This window comes from Meles meles, chromosome X (genome assembly GCF_922984935.1).
Source record: "Meles meles chromosome X, mMelMel3.1 paternal haplotype, whole genome shotgun sequence".
NCBI lineage: Eukaryota > Metazoa > Chordata > Mammalia > Carnivora > Mustelidae > Meles > Meles meles.
In genome coordinates, this window is record NC_060087.1 from 93,576,755 (window position 1) to 93,604,148 (window position 27,394).

The following is a 27,394-nucleotide window of genomic DNA, read 5'->3' on the forward strand; positions in this document are numbered from 1 at the left end:
AGATGTCTCTCTGGGCTGTTTGCATTTAAGTCCTTAATCCTGGATGAGAAACCAGTTTCCCCACTTCTATGGCTTGTTTTCTGGTCATACTTGATCTGCAACTTTTCTCCCAGATTATCAGTTCTCAGCCGAATACTTTTCAACAACATACCTTAGGAAAAATTAGATCCCTCTCATAGAATATGTGACTTGACTTTTTGAAATTATATTCTTCTACGAAGGAGGGTTTTTTTTTCTGTTTTGGGGGGATTGGGGGGTTTGTTTGTTTGTTTTGTTTTCTTTTGTTTTGCAGAATAATTCTTAATGCATTTGTATCATGAGATACTATTACGTGGCCATCACAACTCCGTGGTGTGGTCAGTTTTGTCTTTCTTCCTGGCTTCCTTTCCTGCCCTTTCCTTGTCACTGATCCTCCTTCCAGGTGTCCAGAGCACCACCTATGACACTTTCCAGAGCTGCTGTCCAGACATCCTTCTCAGATCTGCCCTCTCTGCCTGCATTCTGGACCTTTCCATCCCACTTGTTTCGTCGGTCCTCTTTGTAAGAAAGAGCCTGTTGCATTTGAACAAATGCCTTCGGGAACTCTTTCTCCAAAGAAATAACATTAATGGTGGGAATGTTGTAAGTGAAGGTAGATCACTAGGGGTACCATCTGGGAGCAGAGGCTTTTAATTACCCTTCTGATCACAGTCTGTAGATGGCTACCTACATGTAAGGTCAGGTCTCTATATTAATATTTGTATCACCTTGTGTAAGTACATAATTACATTTTAAGAGATGAGCTGTGTACTCACATATATGAATATGAATGCAAGTTTCATAAGTGCGTGCTTGTACAAACCCCTCATTAGGACATCAATAAAACATTTTCTTGCTCTCTTGGGACCTCTAGTTTCTGGCGATATGGAAACTGTATCTATTTGATCTCGTAAAATTAATTACTACTGTCTTTAAAAAAACTAAGTTAGATATAAACTTAATTAAATGATGAACTGAATCTCTGAATCTGAGAGCTATGAAATTGGCCAGCCTGGAGCACACTCACCACCATCTACCACCTCGTAGCTTGGAAGTCCCACCGTCAAGCCTCCCTTCAACTCAAAACTGGTTAGACAGACCTCTCTAAATGACTCCTTAACACAGAAGGGCTTCTTCCTTCATCCTTGATGAGGTTCCTGGTCCTAAGACCAGCTTGGGATCCCAAGCTCTGGGGTAAGGTGTCCCCAACCCATATTTCCAACCCTGTGGCCTTGTAACATTTGCTATGACTTCATGTGTATTCCATTTATGTTTATAACTCACAGGGAACAGGGAAACTTGTAATAAGCAAAAAAGAGACTCCTGGGTGTCTCCAATGGAAACTAGACATTGTTTGGCATGAATTCTTTGAGTTATGAGTTAACTACATTTGGTCTTTCATTTTCTTTGAGCTATCTAAAAACCCTGCAAGCTGTAGCTAACTGGTCCCAATGAAAAAATAATTCTTGCTCATAGACATGCAAACAAATTCTCTCTGGTGGCAGTTCAATTGACTTCTTTTTTCCTCCCTCCACAGAAAAAGCCATCTTCTCATCTATTCTTAAATTCAGCATTTCCTCAATCCATATAAATGTGTGCATTTTTGACTACTCCTTTGGACTGGTGGTTAGCATCTGACCAGTTCTTTCATGGATAAGGAGTTAAATAAAATCGTTAACACATGCTCATTTTATGTCTGTAAAAAGTCACGATTGACAGGTATAAGCTCTTTGCAGGCAGAGGCTCTGCTGGAGTTGGAGTAGCAAGTAGTTAAGTGTGTTTCGCTTTCCAGCTCTCGACCTTGGGCAAGTTACCACTCTGTGATATCAGGATATGCCCATGTGCTGGTATAAGAATGCCTTCTCTGTCTACCCTAGGACCTTGCCACCAGGACAAAATGAATCTATACATGGAAAAGAATTGTAAAAACTAGAAAGTGCTGGAGGTAGAGTCTTCTCTTTTTTCTCCTTCTGCCAAAGTAAATGTTACCCACACTTGAAGACTCAGCATGATTCTGGGGCTCCTGGGTGGGTCAGTCAGTTAAGCATCTGCCTTCAGCTCAGGCTGTGATCCTGGGGTGCCAGGATTGAGCCCCATGTGGGGCTCCCTGCTCAGCCTGGAGTCTGCTTCTCCCTCTCCTCCCCCTGCCCTTTTCATGCTCTCTCTTGCTCTCTCTCTCAAATGAATAAGTAAAATCTTTAAAAAAAAAAAAAAGACTCAGGGCATGCCTGGGTGGCTCAGTTGGTTAGGCAGCTGCCTTTGGCTCAGGTCATGATCCCAGCATCCTGGGATCGAGTCCCACATCGGGCTCCTTTCTTGGCAGGGAGCCTGCTTCTCCCTTTGCCTCTGCCTACCACTCAGCCTGCCTGTGCTCGTGCTCTCCCTCTCTCCCTCTAACAAATAAATAAATAAATAAAATCTTAAAAAAAAAAGACTCAGCGTGATTCCTACTCTTCCCATATGAAAGCTGCTTTGCCTGTTTTAGCTGCTCTGTTGCCCTTCTCTAAATTCATACTGTACTTATATGCGCAATATCATACCAATCATTATTTATTCCCCTTTATGATTTCATACGTGTTAATTTCATTTCCTTAAATAGAGTGCCAGTTTCTTTGGGGCCAGGGACTGTACAGTGTCTTTGATCCGCTTGCATTCCCTATTGCATCTAATAGTGTTAGGTCCTTGATAGGATAGATGCTTTGATTGAAATGGAATATTGTTCTGATGTGGACAAAGTCCCTCCTTGCCAACGGTAGGCAATCAAATGGAAGTCAAGATGAGGTTGAAGATGATTAGTAATCACCATCAGTCTAAAATTTACATGATTCAGGAATATTCTGTTTTCAGAAAAGAAAGCAGAATGAGAATAGTGCATTTCAGTTGAAACTGCTACTATGTGTTTGACACTATTGTAAACCCTCTCTATATATTAGCCCACTTGAGACTCACAAGAACCCTACTAGATAGGTACTGTTATCCCTCATTTTACAAGTGAGGAAGTCAAGATGAAGAGAGATTAAATAACTTTCTCCAAGTTCACACAGCTAGTGAGTAAAGACTAGTTCCAGAGTTGGGGCTATTTACTACATCCTAAGAAGAAAAGTGAACTACAAAAGAATTTTCTGGGAGAGTGAGTTTCTCATTATTTTTATATGATAGCCTTTCTGATTGTCAGAACAAGGAATTATAACAAGAAAGTAGAAATAAGGAGTAAAAGAGAAAGTTAGCAAGGAAGAGAAAACAGTAATGATAATTGTCAGGACACTTTGAGAGTATGTGAACATGGATGGGCAAGTTATTTGACTTCTTAGTAAAATTATTTTGGGTATAACATGAGATAATTTCTATCAAGTGCGTAGAGCAGTGCCTGGCATATTGTAAACCCTCAATAAATGGTATTGCTATTAGTTTATTATTGTCATTATTTATTTGACAGAGAAAAAGCAAGAGCATGAGCAGAGGGAGAGGGGCAGAGGAAGAAGTAGACTCCCTGATGAGTGGGGAGCCCAACATGGGAGTCAATCCCAGGGCCCTGAGATCATGACCTGAGCCAAAGGCAGATGCTGAACCAATGGAGCCACTCAGGTGCCCCTGTTAGTTTTTTGGGTTTGTTTTTTTTTGTTTGCTTGTTGTTATTGTTGTTTTAAAGATTTTATTTATTTTATTTAACACACAGAGATTACAAGTAGGCAGAGAGGCAGGCAGAGAGAGAGAGGAGGAAGCAGGCTCCCCACTGAGCAGAGAGCCCAACACGGGGCTCTATCCCAGGACCCCGGGATCACGACCTGAGCCGAAGGCAGAGGCTTTAACCCACTGAGTCACCCAGGCGCCCCTGCCCCTGTTAGTTTTTAATTAATATTATCTATTACTATTATTAACCACAGGAGATAGATAGCTTATCTTATTATTGTCAGGTCTGAGATTTTACATCACTTGCAAGCTAACAGATCAGCTTTGTATGTGTTCATGAATGCTGGCAGAAGAGATGTGACTACAGATTCAGGGATAAAAGAGTTTTACTCACAGCACAGCAAGCAACATGAGCATCCGCATATTTGCACTGGTTCCCTTTGCTCTCAGTCCCTGCAGAGATGACATATGGGAGCCCGGTTAGATGCTGAGCACTCAGTTGAATTGCATCCTTGTTGAGGAACAAGCTTTGGGAATTCATAGACTTTTTTAAAGAATTTTTTTTAAAGATTTTATTTATTTGAGAGAGAGAAAGAGAGACTACAAGCAGGGGGAACAGCAGAGGGAGAGGGAGAAGTGGACTCCCCAATGAGCAGGGAGCCGATGTGGGGCTTAATCGCAGGACCCTGGGACATGACCTGACCTGAAGGCAGATGCTTAACCGACTGAGCCACCCAGGTGCCCCCTTTTTAAAGAATTTTTAAATTTTATTTATTTATTTTAGAGGAAGAGAGAGATAGAGCAGGGGAAGGGGCAGAGGTAGAGAGGGAGAATCGTTAGTAGACTCCCCACTGAGCATGGAGCCCGATGCAGGGCTCAATCTCACCACCCTGAGATCATGACCTGAGCTGAAATCAAGATTTGGACACGTGACCAACCAAGCCACCCAGGTGCCCCAATTCATAACCTTTTTTTTTTTTTAACTGTAGTAAGTGTAAGCATCCTGCTTTTTGTCCAGGAAGAGATGTTGCCTCATCTCTCAGAGCTGATTGCTGAAAACACAACTCTGAGAAACAGCCCAGGTAAAGAACAGCCAGGGCTTTCCAGTATTGGCCTATCTAGCAAGAGCACCCAGGAACACTTGAGGACTGTGGCAGGTTGCTTCTTGCAATAATCATCATCATCACTATCATATGCTTCATTGTCATCATTAATTGCCATTACAAATCAGGGTGAAGGAAGATGACTTATTTCTTCCCCTGTTCATATCTGCATGCTTTCCATATAATATCTTCTCACTCTGGACCCTGAATTTGGTCTTCTGAGGAATCATGCAATGACTCAAATAAATAAGGCATCTGTTCTTCTTTGAGCACTTCCAATTTCCTTTCCATGACTACAGACTTAGGCTCTTCCCACTTTTGCTTCCTATTTCACTTCAACATGAGACATCACACAGGCTTTTACTTTCCTTCCATCCCCTGCATTAAGGCATTTTGGAAGGCAGCCATGCTCACCGCTATACCACCAACACCCACTTAAGGCATTTCGAAAAAGCACTGATTTCATGCATCTGGAACAGGCATGTATCTTCCAGCATAACCAGTCTGGAAACATTGCTTTCTCCACATGGATTTGAATAAAGCATCAATCTCCGGGTAAGACACAGCCTTCTGCAAAATGGAAAGTTACAATCAATGTATATTCACTGAGCTACCAGGAGCAGCCATCTGCATTTCAATAGATATTAAACATGCTTACAGTATCCACCATAAATGCTTTTCTAAATCAGAATTTAAAAAGTATTAGTGGGGAGGGGTGGTGGACCTAGCTGGCTCAGTCAGTGGAACATGTGACCCTTGATCTCTGGGTTGTGAGTTTGAGCCCCCGTTGGGTGTAAAGCTTAGTTAAAAAAAAAAAAAAAAGACTGCAGGATCTCTCACATGTTAACTCCTTGGACTTCTATTTAACTCATTCTCTGCATTGACCTTTAACATTTGATTTCTCACTTTCTTGAGTCCCATTCTGTTGAATGACCCTTGCTCTGATGCCACCCATGTACGAAGTGTAGGGCACGGGAAGCAGTCCTCATGTTTCCAAATACTACAGGGTGAAGCCACAATGAGCATGAGAGGGCATTTGTGACTTTGCATCAGGAAAACAAGTCTAAATGGGCTTCTTGGAGAACATGGAGGCTGGTAGAAAGTGAATGCAGACAGCATTCATATATGGGAGAGTTTACTATTAGAGATCTTCTTGGAATAGTAGGCAAATCATAACCATATAATTTAAAATGATACAAGACAGAATGAACATATATGACAAAGGTCTGTATGTCACAGGGCAAGTATGAGCAAGTGAAACCTTTGTACCATTCTCATCTTACAGCCTCTTCCTGGCTGTGGGGATTTGCTCAGGTTCCTCTGGGACTGTAAAATACACATGATTCAGAGCTTCTGTCAGTGGATTAATGGTCCAAAAGACAAATGCTCCAGACAGGCCAACTTGCCCTCAATTTTCTTGGGAATTTTTTTTTCTTTGCTTAATGTTGAAGGCATTTCATATACTAATTAAGGGCTATTTATCTTCTCATTCAACAGCAAAATGCCTATAAAAGGCTATATTAGTTTATACTTATCCCTGAATCGACTTAATGGTATCATTTTTTTTAAGATTTATTTATTTGACAGAGAGAGATCACGAGTAAGCAGAGAGGCAGGCAGAGAGAGAGGAGGAAGCAGGCTCCCTGCTGAGCAGAGAGCCTGATGTGGGGCTCGATCCCAGGACCCTGAGATCATGACCTGAGCTGAAGGCAGAGGCTTAACCCACTGAGCCACCCAGGTGCCCCAATGGTTTCATTTTATATTGCTGAAATGTGTTCAGCACCTTAAAACCTCTCTTATTGCATTTATATTTTGAAAATATTATTACATAAAGGGAGGAGGAGAAACCTAGGGTTGATAATTAGCTGAGTTGTAATGATTTAGAGAAAAAAATCATAGGGCTTTTAAAATCCAAATGAATCTTTATTTTTTTTTTAAGTTTTTATTTTAAGTAGACTCCACGCCCAGCCAGCATGGAGCCCAACACAGGGTTTGAACTCAAAACCCAGAGATCAAGACCTCAGCTGAGCTAAGATTTGGTTGCTTAACCAACTGAAACATTTAGCACCCCCACCCACCTCTGTTAACCAAGGGAGCCTTTTTTTTTTTTGAAGTCGACTTCCGTAGCATTCGGTTTTGCTTCTAGAGTAAAATTTCAAAACTGGTTATTTCCAAAAGGGGCAACTGAGTCATTCCTGCCTGTTGGAATCAGATTGGTAGAGCTGGTCCCCTGGCTCTACTTGAACTCCCATCAATCATTTTGGGTCAAAAAGAAAAACAGAGTGTGGTTTTCCTTTAATATCCAAAGTGAGCCTGTTATAAGCAGGGGCCAACCCCATTCAAAAGGATACATTACTAATGCTGGTTGCCAGGGGTTTAGGGGAGGCAGAAAAAGGGCAGTTGCTATTTAATAAGAAGAACAAGTTCTGGAGATCCACTGCATACCAATGTGAATATACCAAACACTATTAAACCGTTTTACTACGGTTAAAACAGGTTAAGATGGTAAATTTTGTCATGCGTTCTTCTACCACAGTTAAAAATAAAAATAATTAATTAAAAATATATAAACTTAGGGTACCTGGGTGGCTCAGTCAGCTGAGCATCTGACTCTTGATTTGAATTCAAGTCATGATCTCAGGGTCCAAGGATTGAGCCCCACATGGGGTTCTGCACTCAGTAGGGAGTCTACTTGAGATTCTTTCTCTCCCTCTGCCCCTCCTTCGACTCATGTGTGCATGCTCTTTTTCTCTCTCTCTCAAATAAATAAATAAATCTTTTAGAAAGGTCTACTGTGATTGAATAGGAGCACCAAAGACTCAGTCACCAAAAACTCCTTTCTAATTCCCTACTTTCTTACCTAACAACATACCTACCTCCAATTAGCATTCCTCTTTCGATTAAAACATTTTCTAGATAAGGTCACCATGTAAAGTGCATACAGATTTGCAGGGATCGGGGGAAGGGATGGTCAGATAACTATTAACATGAATTAGCTTATTAAAAATATATGGGTGAGAAATTAGAACATACCACTAGATAGTATTTGTGGGTGAGGAGGAATCTAGAAAAGTTGGAAACATGAGATAACCGAAGAGTACAAACACGGGAAGAGTGAGTGAGGCATGAGTCTCTGAGGCAGGAGGCAAGGTAATCAGTGTGAATGCTAAAAGAGCATAGGAGGAGCACACTCATCATGCAATTTACCTACTGCACAAACAATCAAAACAGATAAATAGATAGATATATAGATAGTCCTATATCAAGACTGAGAACATGAATGCTGACAATATCAAGGACCAGGACAAAATCATGGACTGGAAAACAAAAGCCAAGTCTAGGTGTTCCAGAAATCTAGATACACGAATAGGTCGTGTCTGGTAAAGATCCCAGCAGTAGATGGTTATGACAAAGTTGGAAGTCTAGAAGCAGGTCAAGATACTAAATGTCTGCAGAACCAGACAGTGACCAAAATAAGATACTCAGAAAAGAGGGCAGGTTTAGGAAAGTATAACATGACAATAGAGAGCAGTTCCAGAACCTTACTGGTGAGAATGGACTTGGCACTCAGGCAAAGGCATACTATGAGGGATTGAAAGCAGTTTAGAAATTTGGGTGTCAAATATTAGAACAGAGGCAAGAAGTCCTGGCAACAGATAAAAGGGATGAATGAGAGCGTGATACTGATCCACTTTGTCTGAGATTAGGAACTTAATATCATTCCTGTTAAGGCAAGAAACAATGCTGGAAAACTTCATCAAGGCCCTATAGATGAGAGTTTTGTTTGGGTCTTCCCAGATGAGATACTGATGTACAAGCAAGACAAAGCATAGTTTTTGGCAGCAAGCTTCTGTACCTTGGTGCAGAAAGAACTTGAAAAGGAAGGTGATTCTAAAAGCATAAGTTTTTAATTATTTCCTTTCACTCATTTTTAGACCAAGATGCTGTTCACTTGGTGCTCTTCGTAAACATGTACCTCTCCTCTTTTTGCTGTCCTTCCCCCATTTATTCAGCATCTCCCACCAGTACCTGGATATTCCAAGACAAGAGCCCATATGCAATCTTATGTCTGTCTTGGGCATTCTATGAGAAATTAAGATACTGACAATTGTTGTATACAGCGTTTCTATTCAGTGTAGAGTGCTGTCAAAAATGTGCAAGAGAAGGGCATTTGGGTGAAACAGTTTGTAAAGCGTCTGACTCTTGGTTTCAGCTCAGGTCATGATCTCAGGGTCTTGAGATCCAGCCAAACACTGGATTCCACGCTGAGCACAGAGACTGCTAGAGATATTCTCCCTCTCTTTCTGCCCCTCCCGCTCATGCTGTTTCCCTCTCAAATAAATAAATCTTCTTTATAAATGCACAAGAGTGATATAACAACAATTATTACTTCCAAGTTATGTGTGTTTAAATTTTATATTGAGCTTAAAGATAGTAGAAGGCAGTGACATGACCTGCCTGACTGGGTCATTTAGATCCCAACTGCAGACACAGCTTCGTCCCCATGTCAGGGATCAATGATGTTGGTAAAAGAGATTTAAGGAGCCGTAGGCCTATAGATCTGGTGTCTCAGCAGTAAGCCAACTGTAGTGATAGTCTGTATTGGATCCCCTTCTGTGAGATGGGGGCTGGACAAGGTGTAGGACCAACTGGGTTACTTTGGTGGAACCAAAATCCAGCAGAATTTCTCTGTAGCTATAGGATGGTTTGAAAAGCCTGAGAGCACAGCCAGGATTTCCAGGTATCTGGGAGGGTGCCACGAAGCAAAGGCAGGGCAGTATGTATAGCTACGGAAGCGACATTCCAGGAAGTTCAAGAGAGTATGAGGGCTCAAGTCAGGAATCAGACTAAAGGCTAAACAAAACAAAATGAATGCAAACAAAAAAATGACAACAAACTAAGAAGGAAAGGGTAGTCGAGTCAATGGATTCAAACATGAATAGAAATCCTAGAGACAAAGGGAATGCTAAAGCCTCCCACTTGTTTAGACCTAATCACAGCAGAGGCTTAAGTGGGTTGGTATATAAGGTTTAAACAACAAGGCTCAAGTAGAAGGAAGAGTCTGACTTCCTTGTTTTCAGATTTTGATTATTAGACTCTCACCTCCTTTCTTTTAACTTGGTTTTCATCTTGTTCCCTTATTTCTACATACCTCATTTAGTCATCTCAGAATCCTAATGCATCTAGACCTGCGGTCCTGTCGTCTCTGTCTCTATGTGATCTCTGGTTGGACTTCAATCATCTCAGTTTCCTGATACTCATATTCATCCTGGTGTTTTGGTTATAGCCAAATGCTTCTATCAGTGAGCTCTTCCAGCCTACCTGGGCACACACCTATAATCCCTCACAGTGAGATCCCTCTGATGCCAATAACCTGTTTACCTAGGGCCTGCTGTTAGACTTGTGCTTTTTTTTTAATATTTTATTTGACAGAGAGAAGTCACAACTAGGCAGAGAGGCAGGCAGAGAGAGAGGAGGAAGCAGGCTCCCTGCGGAACAGAGAGCCCAATGCGGGGCTCGATCCCAGGACTCCAGGATCATGACCTGAGCCGAAGGCAGAGGCTTTAACCCACTGAGCCACCCAGGCGCCCCTAGACTTGTGCTTTTACACTGGTCCAGATGCTCTGTTGTTGCACAATAAATGTTTATTGAATTTAGCTTCCTGGAAACTTCCCAGATTACCTACCCTGCTCCCATGGGTCTGGCCCTCCCTGGTGAGGTTCTGACCAGGTTCTGGTGTTTGGTTTTGACAAGATGATCTTGCTTTTGAATTCATAGTCTGGTAAAAAATATCAGACATAGGACTATCACCTTTTCCTAGTTAAATAAATTGTATCATTATGTTACAGCAAAACTTGTATATACATAAGCCGCAAAGTCTAATACAAGGTAGAAATTGTTATAGGCACAAGCTATTTATCACGTCCTCTTAAAATTAGGGCCTTAGAGATTTATTCACTGTATCCAGTATTTTTCTAGATACCATTTGGCAACCCTATCTAGGTTATTCTCCCTCCCAACACAACTTACTGTGTGAGATAATGTAGGGGAGAAATATTACTCAGCTCGTACTTAGAAAATGTGTTAATTATAGGAACACCATCAACATCAACAAAGATGTATCGAGGACCTGGTTAAATGATTCAAGCACACCTTTAAAGTAACTGCAGGAGCACCTGGGTGGCTCAGTGGGTTAAAGCCTCTGCCTTCAGCTCCGGTCATGATCCCAGGGTCCTGGGATCGAGCCCCACATCGGGCTGTCTGCTCTGCGGGGAGTCTGCTTCCTCCTCTCTCTCTCTGCCTCCCTCTCTGCCTACTTGTGATTTCTGTCAAGTAAATAAATAAAATATTAAAAAAATAAAGTAATTGCAATGATTGCTGATATCTCCACTTTCTAAAGGAAATGAAAAAGACTATCTACAGCTTCATTAGATGGCTCTCTTTAGAGATATAGATAGATGATGATAGATAGGTGGGTAGATAGATAGATAGGTATCAAAATACCTATCTATCCAGACTGGGACACCTAGCAGGCTTAGTTATTAGAGCACACAACTCTTAATCTCGGGGTTGTGAGTTCAAGCTTCATGCTGAGTGTGGAGCCTACTTAAAAATAAAATCTTCAAAAGAGATAAGCACAGACATGGTTATCAAAATAAAATAAGAGACTTTTGCTTCCTGAAAGATAGAATAGATGTACTTTTCCCAATTTCTCCAGCTAAGTACAACTAAACACCCTGAATATTATGTATAAATCAAATATCAGAAGACTTAAAGGCCCAGAGAAGGAAACAGTCCATATATGGAGTTCAGTCCCCAAGGGATGACACAGTTGTGATTTTCCTGGGTATTTCTTTTGCCTCACACATCCTAGCCTTGGGCTGAAGAAGTCAGCAACCCAGAAACACCAACTGGTACAGAAAAAAAAAAAGTCCAAGCAGTTAAGTCTGCTCTCTTTAGCCAAAGGACCCCAAAAGGGGCAGCTTGGAAAGACAGAAAACTTGTAGACAATACCACTTTATGCCCACTGACGAACACAGAAAAAAACTATGACCCCCATCCCCAGTCATGCCAGCAAAGGTTGACTAGTAGACATATATTTACCTCCTCACCAGGCTGTAGTGAGGTACCTCAACAACCCAGCCTAGGTGGTATCTGAGAAGGCCAAGTAGGAAGCCCAGACTTTCATCCTAGCTGGCCAATAGTAGTCGCTCTTCCAATCCCCATTGTGTCAGTGGAAACTATTGTGGGTAGCCAGAACTTCCACCCTTATGTGGCAGTAAAAAGGAGTTCCCACCTCAAGTATCAACAGAAACCAAATGGAGAAGCTGGACTTCCTCCATCTGAAAGTAAGGAAGGAGCCCTACCCCTTGCTCCACTAGATGGGTGTTAGAGAAAGCCAACAAAAACAGGAGGTCCAAAGAAGATGTAGGGTCACCTGGCTGGCTCAGTTAGTGGAGCATATGGCTCTTCATCTCGAGGTCATGAGTTCAAACGTAAGCTGGGTGCAGAGATCACTTAAAAAACAAAATCTTGGGGAGAGCGAAGAGAAGAAGAACAGCAACTCTAGAAACAGAAAATCAACCACTTTCTGAAAGAACCTGTTTTTATCCCCTTTCTCCCCCCCACAATTAGGGGTCTCTTCTGATTTGGTTACAGCGCATTTTTCCGGGGTCTTTGCCACCCTTTTAGTAGTTTATTTGCTCCTTCATATCCTCTTATCTGGACAAAATGACAAGGTGGAAAAAATCACCACAAACAAAAGAACAAGAGACAGTACCAAAGGCTAGGGACCTAATCAACACAGACATTGGTAAAATGTCAGATCAAGAGTTCAGAATGACGATTCTGAACATCCTAGCCGGGCTCGAAAAAGGCATGGAAGATATTAGAGAAACCCTCTCTGGAGATATTAAAGCCCTTTCTGGAGAAATTAAAGAACTAAAATCTAACCCAGTTGAAATAAAAAAAGCTATTAATGTGGTGCAATCAAAAATGGAGGCTCTCACTGCTAGGATAAATGAGGCAGAAGAAAGAATTAGTGATATAGAAGACCAAATGACAGAGAATAAGGAAGCCGAGCAAAAGAGGGACAAACAGCTACTGGACCATGAGGGGAGAATTCGAGAGATAAGTGACACCATAAGACGAAACAACATTAGAATAATTGGGATTCCAGAAGAAGAAGAAACAGAGAGGAGAGCAGAAGGTCTATTGGAGAGAATCATTGGAGAGAATTTCCCTAATATGGCAAAGGGAACAAGCATCAAAATCCAGGAGATGCAGAGAACCCCCCTCAAAGTCAACAAGAATAGGTCCACACCCCGTCACCTAATAGTAAAATTGACAAGTCTTAGTGACAAAGAGAAAATCCTGAAAGCAGCCCGAGAAAAGAAGTCTGTAACATACAATGGTAAAAATATTAGATTGGCGGCAGACTTATCCACAGAGACCTGGCAGGCCAGAAAGAGCTGGCATGATATATTCAGAGCACTCAATGAGAAAAACATGCAGCCAAGAATACTCTATCCAGCTAGGCTATCATTGAAAATAGAAGGAGAGATAAAAAGCTTCCAGGACAAACAAAATCTGAAAGAATTTGCAAACACCAAACCAGCTCTACAGGAAATATTGAAAAGGGTCCTCTAAGCAAAGAGAGAGTCTAAAAGTAGATCAGAAAGGTACAGAGACAATATACAGTAACAGTCACCTTACAGGCTAATAATGGCACTAAATTCATATCTCTCAATAGTTACCCTGAATGTGAATGGGCTAAATGCCCTAATCAAAAGACACAGGGTATCAGAATGGATAAAAAAACAAAACCCATCAGTATGTTGCCTACAAGAAACTCATTTTAGACGCGAAGACACCTCCAGATTTAAAGTGAGTGGGTGGAAAACAATTTACCATGCTAATGGGCATCAGAAGAGCTGGAGTGGCAATCCTTATATCAGATCAATTAGATTTCAAGCCAAAGACTATAATAAGAGATGAGGAAGGACACTATATCCTACTCAAAGGGTCTGTCCAACAAGAAGATCTAACAATCTTAAATATCTATGCCCCTAACGTGGGAGCAGCCAACTATATCAACCAATTAATAACAAAATCAAAGAAACACATCAATAATAATACAATAATAGTAGGGGACTTTAACACTCCCCTCACTGAAATGGACAGATCATCCAAGCCAAAGATCAACAAGGAAATAAAGGCCTTAAATGACACACTGGACCAGATGGACATCACAGATATATTCAGAACATTTCATCCCAAAGCAACAGAATACACATTCTTCTCTAGTGCACATGGAACCTTCTCCAGAATAGATCACATCCTGGGTCACAAATCAGGTCTCAACCGGTATCAAAAGATTAGGATTATTCCCTGCATATTTTCAGACCACAATGCTCTGAAGCTAGAACTCAATCACAAGAGGAAAGCTGGAAAGAACCCAAATACATGGAGACTAAACAGCATCCTTCTAAAGAATGAATGGGTTAACCAGGAAATTAAAGAAGAATTGAAAAAATTCATGGAAACAAATTATAATGAAAACACAACGGTTCAAAATCTGTGGGACACAGCAAAGGCAGTCCTGAGAGGAAAATATATAGCAGTACAAGCCTTTCTCAAGAAACAAGAAAGGTCTCAAGTACACAACCTAACCCTACACGTAAAGGAGCTGGAGAAAGAACAAGAAAGAAACCCTAAACCCAGCAGGAGAAGAGAAATCATAAAGATCAGAGCAGAAATCAATGAAATCGAAACCAAAAAAACAATAGAAAAAATCAATGAAACTAGGAGCTGGTTCTTTGAAAGAATCGATAAGATTGATAAACCCCTGGCCAGACTCATCAAAAAGAAAAGAGAAAGGACCCAAATAAATAAAATCATGAATGAAAGAGGAGAGATCACAACTAACACCAAAGAAATACAGACAATTATAAGAACATACTATGAGCAACTCTACGCCAACAAATTTGACAATCTGGAAGAAATGGATGCATTCCTAGAGACATATAAACTACCACAACTGAACCAGGAAGAAATAGAAAACCTGAACAGGCCCATAACCAGTAAGGAGATTGAAACAGTCATCAAAAATCTCCAAACAAACAAAAGCCCAGGGCCAGATGGCTTCCCAGGGGAATTCTACCAAACATTTAAAGAAGAAGTAATTCCTATTCTCCTGAGACTGTTCCAAAACATAGAAATGGAAGGAAAACTTCCAAACTCATTTTATGAGGCCAGCATCACCTTGATCCCAAAACCAGACAAGGATCCCACCAAAAAAGAGAACTACAGACCAATATCCTTGATGAACACAGACGCAAAAATTCTCGCCAAAATACTAGCCAATAGGATTCAACAGTACATTAAAAGGATTATTCACCACGATCAAGTGGGATTTATTCCAGGGCTGCAGGGTTGGTTCAACATCCACAAATCAATCAATGTGATAGAACACATTAATAAAAGAAAGAACAAGAACCATATGATACTCTCAATAGATGCTGAAAAAGCATTTGACAAAGTACAGCATCCTTTCCTGATCAAAACTCTTCAAAGTGTGGGGATAGAGGGCACATACCTCAATATTATCAAAGCCATCTATGAAAAACCCACCGCAAATATCATTCTCAATGGAGAAAAACTGAAAGCTTTTCCGTTAAGGTCAGGAACACAGCAGGGATGTCCATTATCACCACTGCTATTCAACATGGTACTAGAAGTCCTAGCCTCAGCAATCAGACAATAAAAAGAAATTAAAGGCATCCAAATTGGTAAAGAAGAAGTCAAACTATCACTCTTTGCAGATTATATGATACTATATGTGGAAAACCCAAAAGACTCCACTCCAAAACTGCTAGAACTTGTACAGGAATTCAGTAAAGTGTCAGGATATAAAATCAATGCACAGAAATCAGTTGCATTTCTGTATACCAACAACAAGACTGAAGAAAGAGAAATTAAGGAGTCAATCCCATTTACAATTGTACCCAAAACTATAAGATACCTAGGAATAAACCTAACCAAAGAGACTAAGAATCTATACACAGAAAATTATAAAGTACTCATGAAAGAAATTGAGGAAGACACAAAAAAATGGAAAAATGTTCCATGCTCCTGGATTGGAAGAATAAATATTGTGAAAATGTCTATGCTACCTAAAGCAATCTACACATTTAATGCAATCCCTATCAAAATACCATCCATTTTTTTTCAAAGAAATGGAACAAATAATCCTAAAATTTATATGGAACCAGAAAAGACCTCGAATAGCCAAAGGAATATTGAAAAAGAAAGCCAAAGTTGGTGGCATCACAATTCCAGACTTCAAGCTCTATTACAAAGCTGTCATCATCAAGACAGCATGGTACTGGCACAAAAACAGACACATAGATCAGTGGAACAGAATAGAGAGCCCAGAAATCGACCCTCAACTCTATGGTCAACTAATCTTCGACAAAGCAGGAAAGAATGTCCAATGGAAAAAAGACAGCCTCTTCAATAAATGGTGCTGGGAAAATTGGATAGCCACATGCAGAAAAATGAAATTGGACCACTTCCTTACACCGACACGAAAATAGACTCCAAATGGATGAAGAACCTCAATGTGAGAAAGGAATCCATCAAAATCCTTGAGGAGAATGTAGGCAGCAACCTCTTCGACCTCAGCCGTAGCAACATCTTCCTAGGAACAACGGCAAAGGCAAGGGAAGCAAGGGCAAAAATGAACTATTGGGATTTCATCAAGATCCAAAGCTTTTGCACAGCAAAGGAAACAGTTAACAAAACCAAAAGACAACTGACAGAATGGGAGAAGATATTTGCAAACGACATATCAGATAAAGGGCTAGTATCCAAAATCTATAAGGAATTTAGCAAACTCAACACCCAAAGAACAAACAATCCAATCAAGAAATGGGCAGAGGACATGAACAGACATTTCTGCAAAGAAGACATCCAGATGGCCAACAGACACATGAAAAAGTGCTCCACGTCACTCGGCATCAGGGAAATACAAATCAAAACCACAATGAGATATCACCTCACACCAGTCAGAATGGATAAAATTAACAAGTCAGGAAATGACAGATGCTGGAGAGGATGTGGAGAAAGGGGAACCCTCCTCCACTGTTGGTGGGAATGCAAGCTGGTGCAACCACTCTGGAAAACGGCATGGAGGTTCCTCAAAATGTTGAAAATAGAACTACCCTATGACCCAGCAATTGCACTACTGGGTATTTACCCTAAAGATACAAACATAGTGATCCGAAGGGGCACGTGTACCCGAATGTTTATAGCAGCAATGTCTACAATAGCCAAACTATGGAAAGAACCTAGATGTCCATCAACAGATGAATGGATCAAGAAGATGTGGTATATATACACAATGGAATACTATGCAGCCATCAAAAGAAATGAAATCATGCCATTTGCGACGACGTGGATGGAACTAGAGCGTATCATGCTTAGTGAAATAAGTCAATCGGAGAAAGACAACTATCATATGATCTCCCTGATATGAGGACATGGAGAAGCAACATGGGGGGGTAGGGGGATAGGAGAAGAATAAATGAAACAAGATGGGATTGGGAGGGAGACAAACCATAAATGACTCTTAATCTCACAAAACAAACTGGGGGTTGCTGGGGGGAGGTGGGATTGGGAGAGGGGGAGGGGGCTATGGACATTGGGGAGGGTAAGTGCTATCGTGTGTGCTGTGAAGTGTGTAAACCTGGCGATTCACAGACCTGTACCCCTGGGGATAAAAATACATTATATGTTTATTAAAAAAAAAAAAATTTGGAAGGGGAGGCGAACCATAAGAGACTATGGACTCTGAAAAACAACCTGAGGGTTTTGAAGGGTCAGGGGTGGGAGGTTGGGGGAACAGGTGGTGGGTAATGGGGAGGGCACGTTTTGCATGGAGCACTGGGTGTTGTGCAAAAAGAATGAATACTGTTACGCTGAAAAAATAAATAAAATGGAAAAAAAATCTTAAAAAATAAGAATGATTAATGAATTGGGGCACCTGGGTGGCTCAATGGTTTAAGCCACTGCCTTCAGCTCAGGTCATGATCTCAGGGTCCTAGGATCGAGTCCCACATCGGGCTCTCTGCTCGGCAGGGAGCCTGCTTCCCTCTCACTCTCTCTGCCTGCCTCTCTGCCTACTTGTGATCTCTCTCTGTCAAATAAATAAATAAAATCTTAAAAAAATTTAAAAAAAGAATGATTAATGAATATTCTCTAAACAGAAAGGTAATGATAAAAGAAGGAATTTTAAAATATCAGAAAGGAAGAACACAGTAATCTCAAATAATATGGGTAGATGCAATAGACTCTACTTTTCCTCTCGAGTTTTCTGAATTATACTTAATGGTTAAAACAAATTATTACATTGTCTGGTGTAATTCCAAAAGTATATAGAGGAAACCTTTAAGACAATTGTATTATAAAAGGGGAAAGATAAAGAAGCATAGAAGGAGATAAAGTTTCTCTACTACACTCAGACTGGTAAAATAACAACCCCATGATAAATTATGAATATGTAATGTAAGACCTGGACCAAATGCCAAAATGTATATACAAAGATAGATACCACAAAACACAGATAATCAAAGTGGAATTTTAATAAATGTTCAAGTAACCTACAAGACGATAGGAAAAGAAAACAGAAAGATGAAAAACAAAGAGAACAAATAAAACAAACAGAACAAAATGGCATATTTAAACCTTACCATATCAATAATTAAATATAAAGTGTCTGAATACAGCCATTAAGGCATAGATAGTCAGAGTGGATGAAAAATATGATAATATACTCTCTAAAGAAACTTCAAATATTATGATATGAGCATGTTAAAAGTAAAAGGATGGGAAAAATTATATTATGCAAACATTATTCAACAGAAATTAAGGATTACTATATTAATATCAGAATAGACTTTATTTTTAAAGACTTTATTTTTTAAGATATTACTTACTTATTTGAGATAGAGAGAGACAGAGCATGAGCAGGGTAGGTGGAGAGGGACAGGAAGAGAGGGAGTAGCAAGCTCTCCACTGAAAAGAGACCATGATGCAGGGCATGGTCCTAGAACCCCAGGATCATGACTTGAGCTGAAGGCAGATGCTCAACCAACTGAGCCACCCAGGCACCCCTTAAGATTTTATTTATTTTTTTAAGATTTTATTTATTCATTTGACAGAGAGAGAGATCACAAGTAGGCAGAGAGGCAGGCAGAGAGAGAGGAGGAAGCAGGCTCCCTGCGGAGCAGAGAACCTGACACGGGGCTCGATCCCAGGACCCTGAGATCATGACCTGAGCTGAAGGCAGCGGCTTAATCCACTGAGCCACCCAGGTGCCCCAAGATTTTATTTTTATGTAATCTCTACACTCAATGTTGGGCCAAAGTTATAGTCCAGAGATCAAGAGTCACATGTTCTACTGACTGAGCCAGACAGCCACCCCAAATAAAGCAGACTTCAGAGCAAAGAAAATTATCAGAGATACAAAGGAATATTATATAACGATAATAGGGTCAACTACCGAGAAGAGTAACAATCCTAAATGCACACACAAAGATAGCTCCAAACTATGTGAAGCAAACACTGAAAGAACTTAAAGGAGAAATAAAGATGCAATTATAGTTGGAGACTTCAACACCTCTACCTCAACACTTGATAGAATCACTAGACAGAAAATCAGCAAGGAAATTAGATTTCAACACCACCAACCATCGGGATCTAGTTGACATTTATAGAACATTCCACACAAGAACAGCAGAATACACACTCTTTCCAAGCACCTACAGAACACATAAGAAGACACGCAAGACAGAGTATATCTTGACCCATAAAACAGACATCAACAAATCTAAAAATATAGCACATGAAATATAGTTAATAATACTGTAATAATTTTGTATGGTGACAGATGGTAACTACACTTGTCATGGTGAACATTTTATAATATATAGAATCAAATCACTGTGTTGTACACCTGAAACTAATATAATGTTTTATGTCAACTGTAATTTATTTTTAAAAAATTAAAAGTATATAGAATGTGTTCCCTAATCACAGTGATTTCCATTTCAGAAATAGAAATCAGTAATAGGAAAATTTTCAAACACTTGGAAACAAAACACACCTCTAAACAAGCTACTAGTCAAAAAGGAAGTTTGAAAGGAAATTTTAAAATACATGAAATTGATTGAAAATGAAAATACAATATATCAAAATCTGTAGAACATAGGCTAAGTAGTCCTGAGACAGTTATTTATAGCACTAAATGCTTACCTTTGAAAAAAGGCAAAGTCTCAAACCAATAATCTGAGCTCCCACCTTAAGAATCTAGAAAAATAAAAGAAAAATAAGCACGAAGCAATCAGAAAGATGGAACTAAAGAGAAAAAAAACAGCGAGATTAGAAATAAAAACAACCAAGCAAAATCAGTGAAACAAAGACCTGGTCTTTTGAAAAGATTGATTAAACTGACAAAATTATAGGAAAACTGACAAAGCAAAAAGAGAGAATACCTGTTATCCAATATCAGGAATGAAACAGAGGATATTACCACAGACTTTGCAGACCCCAAGGGATTATAAGGGAGTACTACAAACAATTCTACACACATAAATTTGGCAACTTTGATGAAATGAGCACTCCTTCGGAAAAAAACAATATACTCATACATATTAAAAATGAAGAAATAGGGGCACCTGGGTGGCCCAGTTAAGCATCCAACTCTTGGTTCCAGCTCAGGTCATGATCTCAGGGTCATGAGATCAAGCCCCACATCAGGATCCATGCTTGGGAAGGAGTCTGCTTGAGATTCTTTACCCACCCCTTCCTCTCCCCCTCTGCTCCTCCCCTTGCTTACACTCTCTCTCTGTAAAATATATAAACAAATAAAATATTTTAAAAAATAAATGAAGAAACACAATTGCTAATATAGGTAGATGGCATGATCGTCTATGTAGAAAACCCCAAGGGATCTACAAAATCTGCTAGAATAAATGAGTTCAGCAATGTCAAAGCATACAAGGTGAACATCCAAAATTCATTGTATTTTGACATACTAACAATGAACATATGGACACCAAAATTTTAAATATGATACCATTTATAATAGCTCACAAAGAAAAGAAAACCAAAGTGTGAATCTAATAAAAAATGTACAGGATATATATGCTAAAAACTACACAATGCTGATAAAAGAAAAAATTTTTAAAAGATTTATCTATTTGAGAGAGAGTGTGGGGGGGAACGGGCAGAGGGAGAGGATGAGAATCCTCAAGCAGACTCCCTTCTGAGCTTGGAGACCAATGCAGGGCTCCATGCCAGGCCCCTGAGATCATGACCTGAGCCAAAATCAAGAGTTGGCTGCTCAACCGACTGAGCCATCCAGGCGTCTCCAAAGAATTTTTTTAAAAATCTAAATAAATAGAGAGACATAGTGTATTCCTAGACTAGAAGACTCAAAACTATTAAGATACCAGTTCTCCCCAAATTGATATACAGGTTTAATGAAATGCTTATCAAAATCCCAGGAAGAGTGGTTGTTAGATGCAGACAAGATTAATCTAAAAATTAATCTAAAATGTATATGAAAAGGCACAGGAACTAGAATAAAACAATTTCAAAAACCAAGAATAAAACTGGAGGAATTGGTCTATTGAAATTTCAAGATTTATTATATTAGTTTCCTGTTGCTGCTGGAACAAATTACCACACTTTAGTGGTTTTAAACAACACAAATTTATTACTATTGTCAATGATTTTATTTTTAAGTAATTTCTACAACCAAACATGGGGCTCAAACTCACAACCCTGAGATCCAGAGTCACATGCTTCACAACTGAGTCAGCCAGGCAACCCACAATTTTATTATTTTATAGTTCTCAAGGTCAGAAGTCATAAATCAATCTCACGAGGCAGAAGTCAATGTGTCAGCAGGGCTGTGCTCCTTTAGGGGGCTCTAGGAAAGAATCTATTGCCTTGACTTTTCCAGCTTCTAGAGGCCACTTACATTCATTGGCTTGTGGCTTCTTCCTCCCAATGACATTTATTCTCATCTCTGCCTCCATCATCAAATCTCCTCACTCTGACTGTGACTCTCCTGCCTCCATTATAATTATATTGGGCCCACCTGGATAATCCAGGATAATCTACCCATCTCAAGATCTTTAATCACATCTTCAAAGTTCTTTTTACCATGTAAGATAACATAGTACAGGCTAGAATATGGACATCTGTGAGGGGCCATTATTCAGCCCACCAGACAACAGTAATAAAGACTGTATGGTATTTGCGGAGGGATAGGCACATAAATCATTGGAACAGAACAGAGGAAACAAAAATATGCCCAACTGATTTTTGACAAATGTGCAAAAGCAATTCAATGGAGGAAAGATGGCCTTTTCAATAAATGGTGCTAGAGCAACTGGACATCCCCCCCCCATGAACTTCAACTTAAATCGCACACCTTAAACAAAAGTTAACTCAGAAAGTATCACAGATTTAAATCTTAAGTGTAAACATAGGGAAAAAATAGGAAGAAAATCTTTGTGATCTAGGGCTAGACAAAGAGTTCTTAGACTTGTTACCAAAAGCATGATTCATAGAGATAAAAATTGTCAGGTTGGGCCTCATCAAAACAAAGCTTCTGCTCTGCAAAAGTCCTTGTGAAAAGGATGAAAGACCAGTTACAGAGTAGAAGAAAATATTCACAAACCACATATTTGACAAGGCCCTAGTATCTCAGATATACAAAGAACTCTCAAAACTAAACTGTATGGAAACCAACAATCCAAATTGAAAATGGGCAAAAGTCATGAACAGACATTTCACCAAACAGGATATACAGATGATAAATTAGCACATGAAAAGATTTTTAACATCTTTAGCCATTAAAGAAATGCATATAAAAATAAAAATGATATACCATTATGCACCTGTCAGAACAGTTAAAATAAAAAAATAACAACAACATCAAATGCTCTAAGGAAGTAGAAAACCTGAATCATTCATACATTGCTGGTGGGAACATCAAGTGGTAAAACCACTCTGGAAAACAGTTTGGCAATTTGTTATAAAACTATGTAACTACCAAATGACCCAGCAATTGTACTACTAGGCATTTATTCAAGATAAACAAAGACTTACATTCACACAAAAATGTATAGATGAATGCTTATGGCAGCCTTACTTATAATAAGTAAGTCAGAAGTGGAAACAATGCAGGTGCCCTTCAACAGGGGAATTGTTAAACAATTGGTGGTACACACCCATTATGGAACACTACTCTGGAATAACAGAGAAGAAATTATCAACACGTACAAAATCCCAGACGAATCTGTAGAGAATCATGCTGAATGACAAAAGCTAATCCCAAAGATTACATACTGTATGATTTCATTTATATATCATTCTTGAATTGAAAAAAAAATTGTAGAAAAGGAAGGGGTGCCTGGGTGGTTTAGTTGTTAAGCATCTGACTCTTGATTTTGGCTCGGGTCATGATCTCAGGGTCATGAGATGGAGCCCTGCATTGAGCTCTGTGCTGTGCCTGGCTTCCGCGCTGAGCATGGAGCCTGCTTAAGATTCGGTCTCTGGAGCAAACGAAGTGGAGCAGCTTTGTGAGAAGAAGAATGGCTCCATATTTGGATGTGCTGTGTCAGAAGCTCTGGGGAGTGGGCTGAGAGAAGAATTCTGTAAGCAAGTCAAGAGAAGGGTCAGGATATGGTGGGGGACAGAAATATGGAGAGTGACTCCTCTGTGGTCTAAACCACATGGTGCCTAGAGTATAGGATAATTTGGGTTTTTATTAAAATTCTTAGTTGCTCATTAAATTTCTAATTGAATGCCAAAAAAAAAATCCCTCTCTGCCTCTCCCTCTGCTCCTCTCCCCACCTCTGGAAAAACTGGAGAAATGGAGAACAGTTTTGTGGTTGTCCAAGGTTAAGGAGTGTGTTAGAGACAGGAAGAAAGTGAGTAAAGCAATAAAATGGCAACACGAGGGTAATGGAAATGTATCAATGTTGATATCCTTGTTGTGATAGTGTGCTACAATTTTGTAAGATGTTACCATGGGGGGAAATTGGGTAGAGGTTGCAAGAGATCTTTCTGTATTATTTCTTCGAATTTCATGTAAGTCTAAAATTCTTTCAACATTAAAATTTTATTTAAAACAATAAATGAAAGTAAGAGATTTGAAACCCAAGGGCAAAATAGGAATCCCCGAGTCTGTACTGATATAAAACAAACCGAAAAACTAGAATAGTGCTCAAAGATTTAAAACGAAAAGTAATCTCTTTCCCTTCCTCATCCTCCAGTCACTGTTCTCAGGGACAGCCTCTCTCAATATGTTGAACTAGGCTCTTCTGATATTTACCTACACATTTCTATATGTAATCTATAAGTTTATACTGCTATTTCTTTTTTGATGTCAATAAAATTTTATATAAGGAATTTTACATGTGATTCCTTCCAACTGACTTTAGTTCCTCTAAAGTCAGAATCATAATCTTCAAAATAGCCCTTTTATAAAGAACTTTTTGTTCAATCCACAGTTGTCATTGTCAATCAGTCTAGAGTTCTTTCGGATGGGCTTCTTTGATCTCCCCTTGAATATGGACATACTTCAAAATTTCCCCACCTGTAATATCTGGGATCCAAGTTCTTTACTTTAGGGCCCTAGAAGTCAAACTATGGGAAGGACATTGATGGCTATTTTGGCAAATGACCTAAAATTATTATTCTTCAGTTGTTTCTAATACCGAAACATCTTGTCACTTCCACTCTACTCCATGAGCCTAGAAGAAAATGTTCCAGGTCTTGTTATCACCATTGCAATAAACCTGCTGTGAGAGAAGCATAACCTGTGTTTCAATTCTAATTCTTATCTTATTTTTTTGCATTATCTTATTTTTTTCTATTTTTATATTATCTTATTTTGCATTATCTTATTTTTTCATAATCTTATTTTTTGCATTATCTGTTGTTTCCTATTTTGATACATGAGCATATCTCCCACCCACCCAACTCATTCATTAAACCAGTGATCAGTATTTATATGATGATGGTAATGTAAATATCTTTCATTGTTGAAGCAAATAGATTCTATGATTGTGTTTCCCTTCTTGACCCTTTTGTTTTTCCAAGAGATCCTAGAGTTTTTCTGCTTTTCATTTCCTTAGGTTCTCTATACCTACCAAAATGCTTCATCAGATCAGTCCAATATCTGCCAAATTTTTTTTCTGATCCCTTATGTGTTTCAGATAATATAACAATTCCATTTCATTTGCAAACCTCCTTCTCAGAGCTGTCTCTCTCTTCATTTGCCTGCTCTAAACTGAACTGATTGATCTCTAGGCCTGCTGACAGGTGTCATTCCATGACTCCCCTTCACTCCCTTACAGTTTTGGCTCCATTGTTTACTGGACCCCCTGTCTTCTTGTTTTACTACCTCATTTTGCTGGGGGAAAAAATCTCTAGTAGCTTCAAATCAGAGGGTGAATGGGAGGCAAAAGTTTTAAGTCCTTTCATATCCTTACATTACTGAGACTTGAGTCTAACCTCCCCAGGTGTAGAATTATAGGATGAAAATCATTTTCTCTCAGAGATTTGATGGGATGTCTGCGTTGTTTCCAGGCTTCAAGTGTTGAGGCTGTAAAGTTCAAGGTTGTCCCATTTTTTGTGTAAAAAAAAAGTGTAATAGATACAGAGGCATAAGCTGTCATAATTTTAAAGCACAAAGAAACAAATATGAATAAGTTTGTGCAAATAAATATGAAGACAGATGAATTTACAGAAAAACAAATTATCACAATAAACCTAAGAGTAAATAGTGAAATAAACCAATACCCACTAAATCATTTAAATCACAACTAAAATGCTCCCCACCAAATGTACCACAGCCCCCAAATATTTTAGGTGTGGATTTTAAGATGGAAACACTGCAAAACTCATCTTATGAACCTATGACAGTCTTGATAACCAAACCAAGAAAGAACACTACAAGAAAAATAATAGACCAAACACCCAAATATAAATGTCAAAATCCAAAATAGAATTTTGGCAAGTCTATTTCAGCAGAGTTAGTAACAGAAACTCATGAGCAAGTAGGGTTCATTCCAAGAACATAAAGATGTTTTAACACTTAAAGAAAAATCTAGCAGCTTAATCACCACATTAACAGATAAAGAAGGAAATCATAATCATTTCAGTATATACAGAAAAATATTTAATAAATTTCAATTCTTAATTGTGATTTTTTTTAAAAAAACATTTTTTGGCAAACTAAGAATAGAAATGAACCTTTATTTAACATGATACAGGATATAAATTCAAAACCTGAGAAAATAGCGTACTTAATGGTGAAACTGTAGAGGTCTTCTCATTAAAATAAAAAACAGGGGGCACCTGGCTGGCTCTGTCTGTGGGGCATATGACTCCTCATCTTGGAGTTGGAAGTTTGAGCCCCACGTTGAGTGTAGAGATTATTTAAAAACAAAATCTTGGGGCACCTGAGTGGCTCAGGGTCTAACTCTTGATGTCAGCCCACATCATGATCTCAGGGTGGTGAGATCAGCCCAGTATGGGGCTCTATGCTCAATGTGAAGTCAGCCTGAGATTCTCTCCCTCTCCCTCTCTCTCTCCCTCTACTCCTCCCCCCATCAAACACTCACTCTCTCTCTCTCAAATAAATAAATCTTTTCTAAAAATCTTTAAAAAAAAAGACAAGGATACCCATTAGGATTGCTTCTATTACACATGGTGCTGGAAGTTAAGGTGGAACTAAGGTGACTACGATTACTACAATTAATTACTGTAATTACTACAACAACTAGAATTAAGACAAGCAGGGGCACTTGGTTAGCTTAGGTGGTGAAACATGTGACTTTTGATCTTGAGGTTGTAATTTTCAGCCCCAAGTTTCAGCAGTTTAGAGATTACCTAAAAATAAAATCTTTTTTAAAAAGACAAGCAAAGGGGGTGTCTGGGTGGCTCAGTGGTTTAAGCCTCTGCCTTCAGCTTGGGTCATGATCTCTGGGTCCTGGGATCGAGCCCTGCATTTGGCTCTCTTCTCAGCAGGGAGCCTGCTTCCCCCTCTCTCTCTCTGCCTGCCTCTCTGCCTGCTTGTGATCTCTCTCTCTGTGTGTCAAATAAATAAATAAAATCTTAAAGAAAAGACAAGTAAAGGTAAAACACATAAATTAGAAGGGTTGATACCCTGTTATTAGGAGATAATACAATTATCCACATAGACAATCTAAGACACCTACAGACAAACAAAAGAGAGCTTGACAAATCCCAGATATAAGCTCAACATAGCAAAATTAGAAATGAAACAGTAAATTAGAAATTATAGAAAGAAAAAATATGTAGGATCTTTATGGAGAAGATGACAAAACATGAGTAAAGTAAATAAAGGAAGACTTAAATAAATGGGAGAATACACTGTGTTTATGGAAGAAAAGGCTTAATGTTATAAAGATGTTAATGTCCCCCAAAATGAGTAAATAAATTCCATGCAGTTATAATAATAATTCCAATGTGGGATGACAGAAGAGCCTGAAATAATCTTAACTTGTACAATTCACACAACAAATTTTCTTTTATTT